Genomic DNA, 15,055 nt, shown 5'->3' with positions numbered 1-15,055 from the left:
CCTGTCTGCAAACGTCAAATAATTCATGAAAGCAGCGTTCTGGACACTGAGAAACGATGACCTAAACTGCTTTGGCAATCTTTTTTTTCCACTGGTGAGCAGAAGCTTAGTTGTGTTCATCTATATGAACAGCAGGATGCAGCGGGTCCACATGTGCCAGGAGACGGTCAGTGTGATGGTGTCACAGTGGGGATGACAAGGTCAGATGGAGAGGTGTCGGCAGGCGCTCCAGAGCGAAGCAACACCGTTCAACTGTGGGCAAGATGAGAGTCTTGCTGCCCTTGACCTCAAAGGTATCGGGCATTTTTTGACCCTGCTCCTTTCTCAGCTTACTGTCAAGCTAGGTGCTGCTGTCGTGGAGAGATGTTCACTTCTAGTGTCATATTTGGGAACTTTCACCATTATTGAGATTCCTTTATCAAACTTGTAGATGAATTAAGTCCCAGTAATGCTTTCATATATATTTCTGCTGTAGTCAATGTTGCTGTAAATAGATGGTCTGCATAAATTCACGCTGTTGAAGATAGAGGCCTGATTCGGTAATAGAAAAGGACTGCATCCATTATAAGTGTTGTATTTGTGATAAGAGTGTATGCATATGCATGTTATGTACTCTGTTATATGTAAACAATAAGGCTGCCAGTTTTTCCTGCTAAGCTAACGCGTAACCTCACATGTCACATCAGGTCAGTGAACATCTCTGAAACACTGGGATGGATTAGTTATCATTGCTCAGCCATTCGGATGTAAAAGCTGTTTTTAGACAACATATGACTGAATTTTGTGCGATTGTGCTGATTACGTTTTATTGTGTCCTGAACGTTGATGTTTATTTGCCTTTTATTGAGTATCACCTCTGATTGGGTCAATGTAGTGAAACACTGAGCCCTTAACCATTCTAACACCGTAATATAACCCCCCCCCCTTCAGCTACACACCAAACTCCTACATTTAAGCCAACACTGGGTCTGTTTCCGAAACAGCCTGCTACATACTACTTACTAATGTAGTAGGCAGTAGGTATTGCCTACTACATACTGCGTTTGAATTTAGTATGTAGTATGACTGTTCTGTCCGATCTGTCATGCAGCATGCTGAGCCAGACTTCGCTGGATTTCCGGTTTCGGAAAGCGGAAGTAAACAACGGCGAAGCCAATAAATAAAATGCTTATTTAGCATCCATTTATGATTTAAAAAGTTAGGAAGTGTTTTATATGTAATTTGATAACTTTCACAGCACCCAAAAACGGATTTCCTCCCGTCAAAAAATGAGGAAAAAGAAAAAGCAGAACGAGCGCTGTGCATTATGGGAAACAGTACGCGAGGCAGACTGGTCTGATGCATACTGAGATATTTTCCCGAATCAGTAGACATCCGTGGAGTTTTGGCATACTGCAGATTTTGCTCTTGTTCACATACTACTTACTACATACTGAATTTTGGACATATCAGTACGTACTGCTAGTATAGTAGGCGATTTCGGAAACAGCCTTGGTCTCACATTTTCATGGTTTCTTCATCGTCTTCAAACTGACAAACTGTTTCCTCACAGCCACAGGATGTAAAAATGTGCCTGCTGCTCATATTAAGTTATGAAATCCCAACGCACCGCTGAGCGTCTCTCCAGCCAGCCTGCTGACAGCACTGTCAGCCAAAGAGTCAATCACAGTGGACAACAGCAGAGCAGGTTGTAATGTCACTATAGTCTGGATCAAAAGTGGTTTAGTCCACTTCACTGACAGTCATCACTGGAGAAAAAAAATCACTTGCGTTTGGGCAGACAAGGCAGTGGAGTTGCCTTGCCCTGTCCCATGCTGTCAGGCCGACATGGTGCCCCTCAATTATGTCACTATCTAGTACTTGGTAATAAATCCTTTGGGTTGCTAACCTGGAGTACAGTAGTGCATTAAATAGGTAGCCTGCAAATACAGGAAGGGACAAAGTTGTAATGTTTAGTTTAGTTGTCAATTCAAGGTCAAGGAATGTTTTATTTTTTTATTTTTTTTATTTGCATTTTTCAAGATTATTACATACAGTTAGTCAAACAAAGAAAAAAACCAAAAACAAGACAGATGGATAAAGTAATATACAACAACCAATGAAAAGGATAATAACAATAATAATATTGAATAAAAGTGAAATAATAATAATTAATTTTCAATAAGATTGCAAATTACATTGAAATCAGAATTACATTGAATTTTCATTGACTTCTTACACTTGTAAAATATGGAAATGTATTACCATTATTAGTGTGAGTGACATCCAAGGGGGCTTGATTCATATAGTTAATTCAGCGAGTCGATACATATTTGAAAATAGACAAAGTGTATACCTGTGTACAATATCATGTGTATATTAAGCATTGAAAGGAGGAGAGAAGCAAGGATTAAAGATACAAAAATAAATAGAGCATTTAATAAAATGAAGAACATGTACCACTGCATACTTAGGAAGGAATGTTTCCAAGAGTCATTTAAACAGTGGAAAATTGGATTGTCTCACATTTGAGAGGTTGGACTTCAAATGTTTCACATTCTGTTGGTGGCACTCTGGTCCTGACTCAAATGTCTCAACAACTAGACCGACCTCCATGACAGTTCAAACAGTTATACTTGGTCCTCAAGCAATGAACCCCCTTTGGCTTGATGACACTGCATCAATTCATCTAGCTGCACCAGCAGCTTGGCATTTGGGGGCTTTTAAGGAAATACATTAGAGATGTTCCAATCCTGATCTCAGCTATCAGATCAGAGCTGATCTGGGCATTTAAAATTGATGAGGGATCAGCAATTAGAGCCGATCATCCCACCTCCATCATTTATGTCGGCTGTCACTAAGCAAAAGGCGTTTTTCAAGCAGAGGAACTTTACCCCGGAACTACGTGTGTTGGTGGACCCAGGGGCTAAATTTAGTTCAGGGGCAGATAATCTCCCCCCTGAAAAGCCCCTGCTTGCAGGGTCTGCAATGCTGAACCTGTCTGATTTGTAGATTACCTGCAGGTTTTTACTTTCCCTTTTCATGTTTTGATTATTAGATCGGGATTGGGAGCCAAAAAAGCAGATCAGGACATCCCTAAGATATGTCATCAATTGTTGGATTGATGGCTGTTGAATTTAGTCCAGATTTGCATGTTCTGTCAGGAGGACGTCAGATAACTGTGGTGATCCCTTACCTTTTCATTTATTGACAGCATCCAGTCTGACTTCCAATGTTTAGTGGTGTTCAAAATGCAGATAGAACTGATGGGATTCCTGAGCTGCGTTGTCACAATTTTCCTTTTAGCAAAATAGAGTTTATTTCCCTACCTGAAAGGAACATCAAGCCACATTCACATAGTCGAGGAAACCTTGAATTGTTCTGACTTCAACATTAAAACCTGGCATATAATTTATGACGTGGTTTTCAAAAGGCAAGGATAACTACTTTGAGGTCAGGCACAGCACTGAAATACTCTGTAAACAATTCCTGGTATTCACAAGGTCTGTTTCCTTTTTCCAGGCCTTTTAATTGCGTACCATCTGCCCTTTCCTTTTGTCATTCATAAACTCTTAACACAGTGGAAAGGTTTTCTGACCCTGCAGATCCCTCGCTAAGCTAAGCCCGGACATCCCTCTGATGTCACAGCAAGCCCCAGCTGCCCATGTTGTCCCTGGACTGTCTGTCCCATGGTAGCCCGCCTGAGCACATGTGAAGCCAGACGGAGCCGAAACAGGGAGGAGGATTAATTCTGCAGCTGCCCTGTTGTTGTTGTGAGTTCTGGTTACAGCATTGTGATCTGATAAGCGACTTATGGATGTTACTGTTGCTTAGATTGAGGCAGTATCTATATCCCCTTCCATCTCTTCCCTCCCATTCATAAATGGTCTGGGGTAGGGGAGGAGGGACTTTCATCTCTGGGACTTTGATTCCTATGAATAGACTGTGGCTGCTCTGACTACTGAAATATTTATCTGGCATAAATGAATCATGTGCAGATCTTTCTGTGGTAGCAATGAGCAGATATAAGTGGCGCATTAGGCTCAGTGAGATGTGAGATTGAGAAATCCCAAAAGCCCAGAGATTCAGAACAAATTTGACCCCAATAACTGTAGATAGCATCAGGTTAGAGGGAACGACAGTGATAAACTTCATATTACACCTCACCTTTTATCTGAACTCCTTTAAGGGATTCTTATATAAAGGTGAAACTTTCTATAGGTTCATTCTTCCTTTGCTTTTTCCATCTTTTTAGAAGAGCATTTGATGCAGTTTGTCCTCCTAGAGCCTCTTAACTGTAGTTTGGCTGCCATTCATTTGTTGGTGTTAGATCAATGTCAATAGCTCCAAGCTGCCTGCCTGCCCCCACCCACCCTTGTGTTGTTGAATGGATTGTGTGGGAGCCTAGTTGCCGCCAGATCACGTGCCTCCTCATCTACACTTCATTGACTGGCCTACAACTCTCTCAGGCTCATTAGTGTTCGCTCGGTATCTCGATAGTTAGATCCGAGTCTGCTTGGACCTTCATCTGAGAGAACAAGATGCTCTTTCACATTTTTGATGGATGTTGCATCCTTAGGGACTGATTCATGGACCTTTCTCAGGAGCCCTGAGCCTTAGTCATGCAGCCAACTGAATCATCACCACCGTGTAATCACAGACATAGTAAGTGCAGACCAAAAGAGAAGTTGTAAGTTGCATCCCAGTGTGTGATATCATGTCTGTTGTGAATGAGGTGTTAGAAAAGCTTCACTTGAGGTCAAACATCAGTAGCTGCTTTAATATTTAACCGGAGTGTCATGACATGCAGGTGACATGCTTGAGGATCAGGTCATTTTTGTTCCTGTCATTGCTGCCATTAGATGCGTTTAATCTTGCCAGAGTTGACAGTCATTGCTGCAATAATTTTCCACCCCCACCACTTCTGCCTGACCCGAGATTATACATTACCACCAGGGCATCATAAATCTACAGGGGATGGTTTTGTCTTAAACTTGTGTATTCTAAGAACCATTATGTCATTTAGGGGTAATTAATCCACTTTTGAAAAAAGTGTGGTTTCTGTTTTATTTTTCAGGGTTACCATATTCTGTATCAGGATTCTCAGCACGTATTAATAGGATAAGCTTGTCATGTGAAATCATACAAATTTGACAGTGGTGACAAACTTAAAGTATCTTTGGAAACTCTCAGAGTGGTTTTTCCATGCCTGGTGGTCTCAGCGTGATTGTGTAACCTACAATTGTCAGCAAGGTAAAGCATAGAGAGACAGATTGGGGAAGACCGGCATGCCTTAACCGATGCCAGAACATACTGGGACCAGCTTTTTCCCATTGGGCATTCACTCCAAAATACATGCCCCCTTGTGACTATTGTTCCTCCCGCCTGTCTGTTGGCTGACACAAGCAATAATCCTGACATCTGGCCTTCATCCAAACTCATTACGACACTTGATGGCATTGATCCTTCCTCCTGAGGCTTTCCCTGAGGGCTGTGTGCTTCTGATCTCTACTTTTACTGAGCTTTATTTGGCTCCTTGTTACTCTTTTCTCTCTTACTTTCCATGCCCTGCACTGTTGTTATACAGCCAACTCATATGGGAAATAAGCTTGCTCTATTAATAGATGAAAGATGTTGTTATGAGGTCCAACATAAAGCAAATTAAAAGTTATATTGACAGTGAGTATCCGCCCAGTTTCCCATTTTTACTGTCTTTATTGATGTCAGGGTGGTTGAGCCGTGACATGCCTGCAGTTAATTTAATTAGAGCTGAGAAATGCCCAGTGACCACCAGGAAATTAAAAGCAGTTTCCACTGCGACATCTGTGGAAGTGTCGTATCCACTGAGTGTGAAAGAAACAAAGCAAATGATCAAGGAATGGTGGGAGGTAGATCCCGTTAATGTGTATATATGGAGAAGAGGCTATTTTAAAGACGGAAGCTGCTCAACCTCTGACCTCCAGCTTTTTTGACAGTGTTGGGCTGTCAGGGACGGCCTTGTGTGCTACTTATACATTCAGGGAAGGCCATCGTTTCAGTGCATGAATGTCAGGCCGGGCCCATTGTTGCTTTCAGTATGTCAGCTGGAGCAGCTCTGCACTTCGTCATAAAACTGTGCTGTCATCAGATGTTGCTGTAAGTTAAAAGATGTCTGTCTTTATTCATTCGATTTAACAGAGATTGTGGGATTGATGGGCCAGAGTACTAGGCCAGTGTTTCTCTGGCAGCTCAGCTCACTACTCTCTGGCTCGAGCTTTGCTTTTACTCTTCTAATCCTATTAAAGTGTTTAATATGTAGCCTTTAATTGGATAAGGTGTGCGAGAATAGCAGCTGTGCAAAAGCTTGGACATCAGGTGGAGGTAGCACCTTGAGACTTCTGAAGCACAACTCAAGAGCACCTGTCAGATTGACACAACAGAGACAACAGCTGACAGAATGATAGTACAGTACAGGTAGTACAATGAACTTAAAGAAAGCAAAGACATAAACCTCTTTCACATTGCCTCGCAACACCCTGTAATGAAGTTCCACCATCAAAAAATGTTTTTTTAAAGACATGACTGACTTGATTGATAGGCGGGAACAATGTAGCTGTTGGCGAGGAGGCTCAAAGCCCGCCTCTTTACCTCGCACTAGCTCCACAGCAGTTAGGTTGTGTTCAGTATTTCTAATATGGCTCCCGCCAACGATTGGCTTCAAAACAGTGCTGAGGAACATACAGGTAACGTCACGGGTACTATGTCCATTAATACGGTCTATGCTTTGTCCTTTCACATAGACCCTGCAACAGTGTGATATTGGTGTTCCAGTATCCAATTTCACATTGCATTTTGATGTTGTGGAAATGCAATGCGGCATGACTGGTGAACACACAGTGGGACCTCTGTGCGTTACACATTGCAGATGAGGTGTGGAAAAGCTTTGCAATTGTATGAGAGCCTAAAGAAAAGCAAAACACCAATGATCCATAGCTATGATCAACTCTCTGGTCTCCCTACACTCTCAAATAAGCTGTCCTGTTTGATGTAGCTCATGTTGACAATGTTGACGCACAGTGTCCACCCATAAACTGTTCAAAAGAAGTGGACTTAGCTTCTGTTACATCAAATATTGGTTTTGTGGGTTTGTGGGCTTGGCCTCCAGTTTGTCTTCATGGTTGTTTTGGAGCCATGTTTGGGCGAGACAAAAAGGAACACCATAGTGTCTTGGAAAAACTTGACATCGCAACTGAGACAAGCCATTTTTAAGATGTTTGCTGAAGTGTTAAATCAAATAGGATAATTTTCTGGTAACACGCACATACAGCTGACAACTGCAGGGTATTACAAAGGCTGTATCTTCTTTACGTAGGCTTCACGTTAGAACAGGGTTCCCACGCGTCCTGGAAAACCTGGAAAACATTTGACCAGTTTTCCAGTACTGGACAACACCTGGGAAATGGGAGAAAAAGTCAAATGTCCAGGGAAATCACGTATTGCCCTGGAAAATTATTCCAACATGATTAAACCATGATAAAGCAGGTATATTTTGAGTGTGAGTTGAGTTGAGAAACATTTGTGGCCATTTTTTGTCATTCAGTTCTCCTCTGATGATTATTATTATTATTTATTTATTTATTTCAGTAAGGCAGCTTCCAGATTCCTTTGCTGGCTCTTTTGTTTTTTTACTTAGCTTATTTTATATTTTTTGAGAAAAGAGAAAACTGAGTTTAGAGTTGCCCATCATTGAAGTGCTGTACATCTGTGGTTGCATTATTCTTTTATCAATTTGCCATAATGTTTAAGCATGTAAAAAGATGATTTCATAGATAGCTATAGACTGCACGTCTTTGAAGGAACATATTAGACTATTTAGGAACTAAATTAGGAACTAAATTTAGACTGTCATACCAGCTTGATCATCACTGAAAATGTCCTGGAAAATAATCTCTGGAAAAGAGTGGGAACCCTGTTGCAAAAAAAAAAAAGTGCATTCACCAATTTTGATACAGTCTGTTTCTGAAACATCTCTAGTTGGTGTTGCTTTGATTTCCTCGGAAACCAAACGGATAATGATATGGATGTTTCTTCAAGATAAACAGTCTAATTAGTGTTTGCTGCATACTGCTGCATTGTAAAGTGTCAAAAAATTGTAAAGTGTTGTTTATACTGCATACAAACACTGGTATTTAACCCCAAATCAACATATTTGCATGTTAAACAGCAGAGCATTTGTTTCCACTCAAATTTTGGATACATCCCTGGTGTGGGTGCTGCTGTGTGCGTAGAGCAAAAGGACTTAGTTAAGCAGTAGCAGTATCAGCTGCAACTGGTGCATTGCAGCACCTGGCCTATCCTAGCATACAGGAGCCTGCTGCGAGTTCTCATTCACAACACAGAGACACAACATCAATCACAGCTGCTCAACCAGCTCCTCTGGCCTGCTATTTCACTCAGGCCTTGTGCTGCTGCAGTCACCAGCAATGCAAGCACTCTGTTTTCATTTGTCATTGCGGGCTCTACTTCCTTGATAACCCAGGCTTCTCAAACATCTAGTTTCTTGACTGACTTTGTTTGTCGGCTTTGTTCCTTTGTGTGCTCGATCAGATCTCTGTTTGGTATATGATCGATTTCTGTTGACTTGTACATGAAGAATCAGGAGGCTTAAGTTTAACTTAAACTCAGGCGATGTTTTAGTGCTGCAAAATAAGATTAATTTCTCCCTGAAAACTGAGAAAGCCTGTCCGGGCATCATACAGCTTTATTTGACAGCTTGCAGTAGAGAGTGAACACAAAAGCAGAGACACATGAATTGATATGCTACAAAAGTTGCTGCCAGACATGAAAATGTGATGCTGTGATTCATAGCAGATTCCTTGACTCCAAGGCCACTGGGGCATCCCTGGAAAAAATGACTTCATCCCTGTCAGTAATGTCTGTTTCTGTGACACTGATACTATTTTATATGGTGACATTGGAGTCGATTGTATAAACCCTTGCGGACAAATTCCACCGGATCGTCTGGTCTGTCTCCGGTCCGTCACGGCATCGGATCTGATAGGTTTCTATTCTACTCAATGTGTTAACGTCCACTGGATCCGCTCCATTGCATTCCAGCTGCGTCTCTGATACGGCACAATCTGGAACCTTCCGGATCAGATACACAAGACTTCTATTGTTGCTGGATGCCGAAGCACGATGCATCAATCTCATCAGCGAAGATCAAGCGGGACAGGAAGTCAGGCACCAAAACAAAATGAAAACATCTGGTTAATTTTTAGAATAAAACACTGTTTTATCACCAGATCGTTTTTCACTTAACTACAACAACAAACCATCATGATGAGCGGAGCCAGGCCTGGAGTCAACATGTCAGAGGTTTTCAGAGGATGATAAAGACAACATGGATGAGGAGAGGAGGAGGAGAATCCTTGATTCAGTAGTAACCACAGAAACCCTCAGTCACATGACTCCAGCTGTCCAGCGGTCCGGCTCCATGCTGCGTTCTGAAAACTCAAACGGTGGGTGTTGACGGAGGAGAGAGCACGGTGCCGGACCGCAGCGAATCCAAGAGGGACCGGACATATACCTGGTGGAAGCCCCGGGTTAGTGTTACTGATAGATACTATATCTATGCCACAGCATTGAAAGTCTGCTGTACCTAGATGGCCACCCAGACTAGCATCAGTGAGGTATAATGCCTTTGAGTCACTTTCCTTTACTTTCCTTTTACCTACAGCACTATAACTGTAAACCCCTCTCCTCCAGCATGCAGAGTCTGTTGGATAGAAGAGGTTTGGCCTTGTGGCATGCAAAGAGGGGGAAAATAACCTCCTCTCAAGGTGGGACCTCCCGCCAAGAGAGAATAGATTAACTGGATCAGTTTTTCAGCTGGTATTCTGCACTATGATGCTTCCATTACAGCACCTTCAGTGGTTGTTTTTTACATAGATTTATGAGGTCATGTTTCTGTAAACCCTTAACCTGGCCTGGAAGTCCTTTTATTCTTCTCCCATGGCCAAATTAAGATCCCATTAAGATATCACCATTATTAAAATTCAATTCCCCTTCCCTTCTGTTGTGTGGAGAAGATTAAACACTTGTTGGTGTGGTTGTTAAAACAGTTTTTAAAGCAATTGGGAAATTATAACATTTTGCTGATCATATCCATCATATTTACCTCCCAGTCAAAGGAAGTGTTTCCAGGAATCATTTGTTTATGTTGACCTATTGTGAATGTAAACAGTATGTGATAATCACAGGCTTTGCAGTAGGAAGTTTCCCTTCTTAAGCAGTAGGCACCACTGTCTAATCTCCAGTTGCTGCCAGGATCCACACACCCTTTTGCCACCACGATAATCCAATAAACCACCTATGCTGCTGTGATGTCTTGCATAACAGAGCGGGGAAAGCCAGCCCATGATTCCCCCTGGTGACCAAATGACTGCAGGGGGCTTGTTATTTTTAGCCCGGGAGCACATGCAAGGGAGACAAACTATCAGGGGATGATGATAGGAAGAAGGAAAGTAACCCTCCTTGCTAAACCAAGTGGATCATGAAAATATCAGGAGGGGTAATGTAAGATTCAGGGTTTGTGTAACACGAGTGAGAAGGTGAGAGTAAGAAAGGGGAATACAGAGAAGAGGAAGTCGACAGTGTGACTTTGAAGACCGTGTCAGTCTTTGTCTTTGTTTCCTTTGACTCGACATGACACAGAAGAAATGCTGCATGCAGACGGGGGATGAGGGGGGGCAGGTCGCAACTGGGGCATATCCGGGAGGAGCTCTGGTTACAGTACCTCATGACTCTGCGTTTGTTGTTGTTGATATTTCCAGCAGCCAGCCTTCCCTTTCTTCTGCCTTCCCGCTTTCTCTTTTCCTGAGAATGTCCCTTCTTTCCATTTTTAAACACCTGAATTTAACTCTAGCGGGGAGCCATGCTGAGCCTGTCCCTGGTAGGAAGGGGCCTTAAAGCAAACACCAGATCACATGCATGCAACCTGAGAGTCTGAAAATACTGTTGACTTAAGAGTTTTACAGTAGTGCTTTCTTGGCAGCGCTAATTCAGACGTATCAATTAAAACATGAGGACAGGGAAATGTGAGCTGCTGGAATTTTGTTTTCTTTTAAAGTATTTCTCATCTTACAAACACGATGGCTCTTGTCAGATCTACTCTCTCTAGTTAGGCGGTGTTTTTTCAGTTATTTCAGCTTATGCAGAAAAAAAAGAGGAAAACATTTTTGTCCCAACATAACTCACCATAACTGCGGTGAACCTTGCTTTTAGTTTGGCTGCAACTATTGAATTATCTATCATCAGTCATTATTCTGTGGCCTGTTTTTCGACATTTTAGACCCTTCATGGATCAATCATAGCTCTGAACCATCTCCAGAGACATCTTTAAATGTCTTGATTACTCTGACTAGTCGTTCAAAACAAAAAGTTAATAATAGATGAAAGAGACAAACAGTAAATCCTGCTAATATGAAGAGCAAGACACAGAGGATATGGAACATTTCGTACATTTTTTTACCAAAAAAAACAACAACAAACAAGCAACAAGAACAGACTGGCACTTATTAAATGAGTTGCCAATTATTTAGATCAGCTGAGTGTATCTGATATTTAGTAAACTGACTTAGTGTGACTTCTATTTTTAAGATCAAAGATGCCAAACTGGCAAAATAACTTCCTTAAAAGTAAGACCAAATATCAAACCCTTTGCTGAAACACATTACAAAAGCTCAACTTTCTCTTCTTGCATTTACATTTTAAATATGATGTTTGAATAGGCTTTTAAAAATTAGATATAAAAAATGTTCCACCAAGTAATCAATTTAATATTTCCGTCCTTTCATTCACGCTGTTGTGTTTTTCCCAAGCGGAGACCTATGGGCTCCAAATATGAAGCCCATGTGGAAGTATAAACTGCAGTTTATTGAGCGTCCGCTTGAGGCTGGCTGCAAAAACACAGGAAACCACAAGGACAGCAATTCAAAAAAGACGATCTTTGCAGCATTAATAAACATTTTTACAGCCTGGTTCAAAAATCGTCTTCGGTCTAAGTCGCTAACTTCTCAATCGGGACACACTGTACGGGGATGAATTTTTTTCTAACAAGAAAGTTCAGAATATATTAAGATTACGAGTTTTGCCCATTTAAGGACGTGACTGACTTGACTGACAGGTGGGAAAACTACAGCTGTTAGCTAGGAGTCTCAAAACCCGCCTCTTTACCTCACACTAGCTCGATAGCAGTTAGGTTGCGTTCAGCATTTCCAATATGGCTCCTGCTGATGATTGGGTTCAAAACAGTGCTCAGGAACAGATGGGTGACGTCCAAGCGGCAACCTCCGGTCTCAAAGTAAGAAACATATGCGGAAGTGTTATAAACTGCAGTTCATTGAGTGTCCGCTTGAGGCTGGCTGCAGAAACACAGGAAACCACATAGACACCAATTCAAAAAAGACGATCTTTGCAGCAATAATAAACATGTTTACAGCCTGGTTAAAAAATTGGCTCCAGGCCAAGTAGCTAATTCCTCAATCTGCACACACTGTACAGGGGGTGAATTTTTTTCTAACAAGAAAGTTCAGAATATATTAAGATTATAAGTTTTGCCCATTTAAGGACACTACTGACTTGATTGACAGGCGGGAACACTGTCGCTGTTGGCTAGGAGGCTGAAACCCCGCCTCTTTACCTCACACTAGCTTGCGAGCAGTTAGGTTGCGTTCCACATTTCCAATATGGCTCCCACTGACGATTGGCTTTAAAACAGCACTCAGGAACAGATGTGTGACGTCAGGGATGCCACGTCTGTTAATTAAACAGTCTATGGTTTGTCCTGTATGTTAGTTCTGATTTTCAGAGTAAAGCCAGGCCATGTGGAGGACACTTTGTTTTTTTTAGGAGTGGGTTAAGTTCAGTCAACATCTCTGTAAATCTCCTTGATCTTTGCATACCCTTCAGAGTCACTCTCTGGGGGCGCTGGTGGCCTAGCGGTCTAAGCACCCCACATACAGAGGCTACAGTCCTTGTTACAGGGGTCGCCGGTTCGATTCCCGGCCGGTCGACCATTTCCTGCATGTCTTCCCCCTCTCTCTCCCCACATTTCCTGCCTCTCTTCAGCTGTCCTATCAGATATAGGAAAAAGGCCCAAAAATATAACTTAAAAAAAAAGAGTCACTCTCTGTTCAATTGCTAGAGCTTCTTATTCCATACTGTATCTGGTAAGGCGCTTCAAGCAACAGGGTTGTGTAACCACACAACATGCTTTCCCCCCAGATGCATCACCTCTCTGCATCATGGAAACCCCTGCACGTTTGGTAGAGGAACAGGTGTCTGGGATGTTTTGAGCTTTGCTTACCGAGGAAAAGTAGGACACACAGAGGCCAATCAAACAAATCAAATATTGTGTGTGTGGTTTTCAGGAGCAGATTGCGTTACATGCTACACAGCTCTGCAGCCTACATACAGCACTTTGATGTGTTCATCCAGCCAACATAGCACCATCCCACTGGGTTGAGCTTGGTAGGAGCAGAGCAGTGCTGTCTCTTCTAGAGATGGAGAGAAAAGTGTTATCCAGACAAGAAGAGGGATTTGATTAGATTTTTTTTTTTCAGCAGTTGACGGTGACTTCTGCTGTAAAAGCTTTTTTTAATCTAATGTCCAGAGTAAGGCGCATTATATTAGTGAGAGATGAATGACTTCTCTGAGCTTTTTTTTTATGCATTTGGTTCGGACCTGAATTCTAGTGGGACTGGGTATCAGTTTATAGGCTAAGCTGAGCAGAGAAAACCAAAAAAAAAATCCCCCAAAAATAGAGTTGGATCACAGCCTTACACGTACAGTACCTCTGTCACCACACAGCTGATCCACACAGATAAGTCCTAACTACTCTGGCCAGCAGGATGTAATTCTTGGCAGGAAATTCCCAGCTCTAATCACGACACATTTCCAGGAAAATATCCAGAGGCAGTTGTTGCAATGTGAGTTTTGAAATGTCTCTTTTTACGTAATCACACCAGGGATGTTTACTGAATGTTTTGGGTGTAGCAGAACAATTTTGGACAAATGTAGACTGGCTGAGGTTTGCTTTTGTAATGGTCACACATTGGTTTTCAGATACACTAAAGTTGAAAAACACTAAGACACACTTTGGAATTTGTCTTCTGAAAACTTGCAGAATATGAGAACTCAATGGATCAATCAATCAATCAATCAATCAATCAATCAATCAATCAATCAATCAATCAATCAATCAATCTTTATTTGTATAGCGCTAAATCACAACAAACGTTATCTCAAGACGCTTTTACAAACATAGCAGGTCTAGACCATATTCTATAGGCGTTTATCAACCGCAGGATCTTTACCTCAGAACTAGGGACTTTACCCCTGAAATTTTGTTCAGGGGTAGATAATCTCCCCCCTGAAAAGACCCTGCTTGGGGGCTCGTACTTTTCAAAGGTCCTGGGACTTTCAGATAACCGTTATGGTATTTGTGGAGTTTAGACAGTTGTTGAAACACAGAGGGAGTTCCTTGGATACTAGTTTAGTTTTTATTAAGATTTCAAAATATTACTTAATATAATTGTTTTTCTCCATACGTCACTGGCCTGATTTGCACAATCTACCTGGGACTTCAGCCTGCGGTCAAAATGCAGACAACAATGGGGGCACAGGAACCTTTTTAGTTCCGGGGAAAGTAGTTCTGGGGCCTAAAAGACCCTGGAACTCTTGGTTGAAATGCACCTTATGTTAAATTATCAACAGAGACCCAACACCAAGACAGGATAAGACTCAGACTTATCTCCTCTTAATCCACCATGAGCATTGCACCTCGCAGTATTTAGCAAGTTACAGCGGCGAGGAAGAACTTCCTTTCATCAGGCAGAAACCTCAAGCAGAACCAGACTCATGTTAGACAGCCATCTGCCTCGACCGAGTTGGGGTTGGAAAGAGTGATAGAGGAGAAAAAGAGAGAGAGAGAGAGTGATGATAGTGATGAGACAAGTAGTAGTAGTAGTAGCTGGAGTCTGGAACGTCCACAGCAGGAGGACGTCTACAGCAGCGACTCAGAGGAACCTACGAG

At 42.0% G+C, this 15,055-nt stretch overlaps 1 protein-coding gene across 4 annotated transcripts in view; it reads left to right on the top strand.

The window, feature by feature from the left end:
• atp8a1 (ATPase phospholipid transporting 8A1) overlaps window positions 1-15,055 on the top strand; it is a 130,285-nt gene that overhangs the window by 8,526 nt on the left and 106,704 nt on the right. The gene's annotated exons all lie outside the window — the stretch shown is intronic.

This window comes from Notolabrus celidotus, chromosome 8 (assembly GCF_009762535.1).
Source record: "Notolabrus celidotus isolate fNotCel1 chromosome 8, fNotCel1.pri, whole genome shotgun sequence".
Lineage (NCBI taxonomy): Eukaryota > Metazoa > Chordata > Actinopteri > Labriformes > Labridae > Notolabrus > Notolabrus celidotus.
The sequence above is the reverse complement of the archived record's forward strand: the minus strand, read 5'-3'. Positions and strand labels throughout refer to the sequence as shown.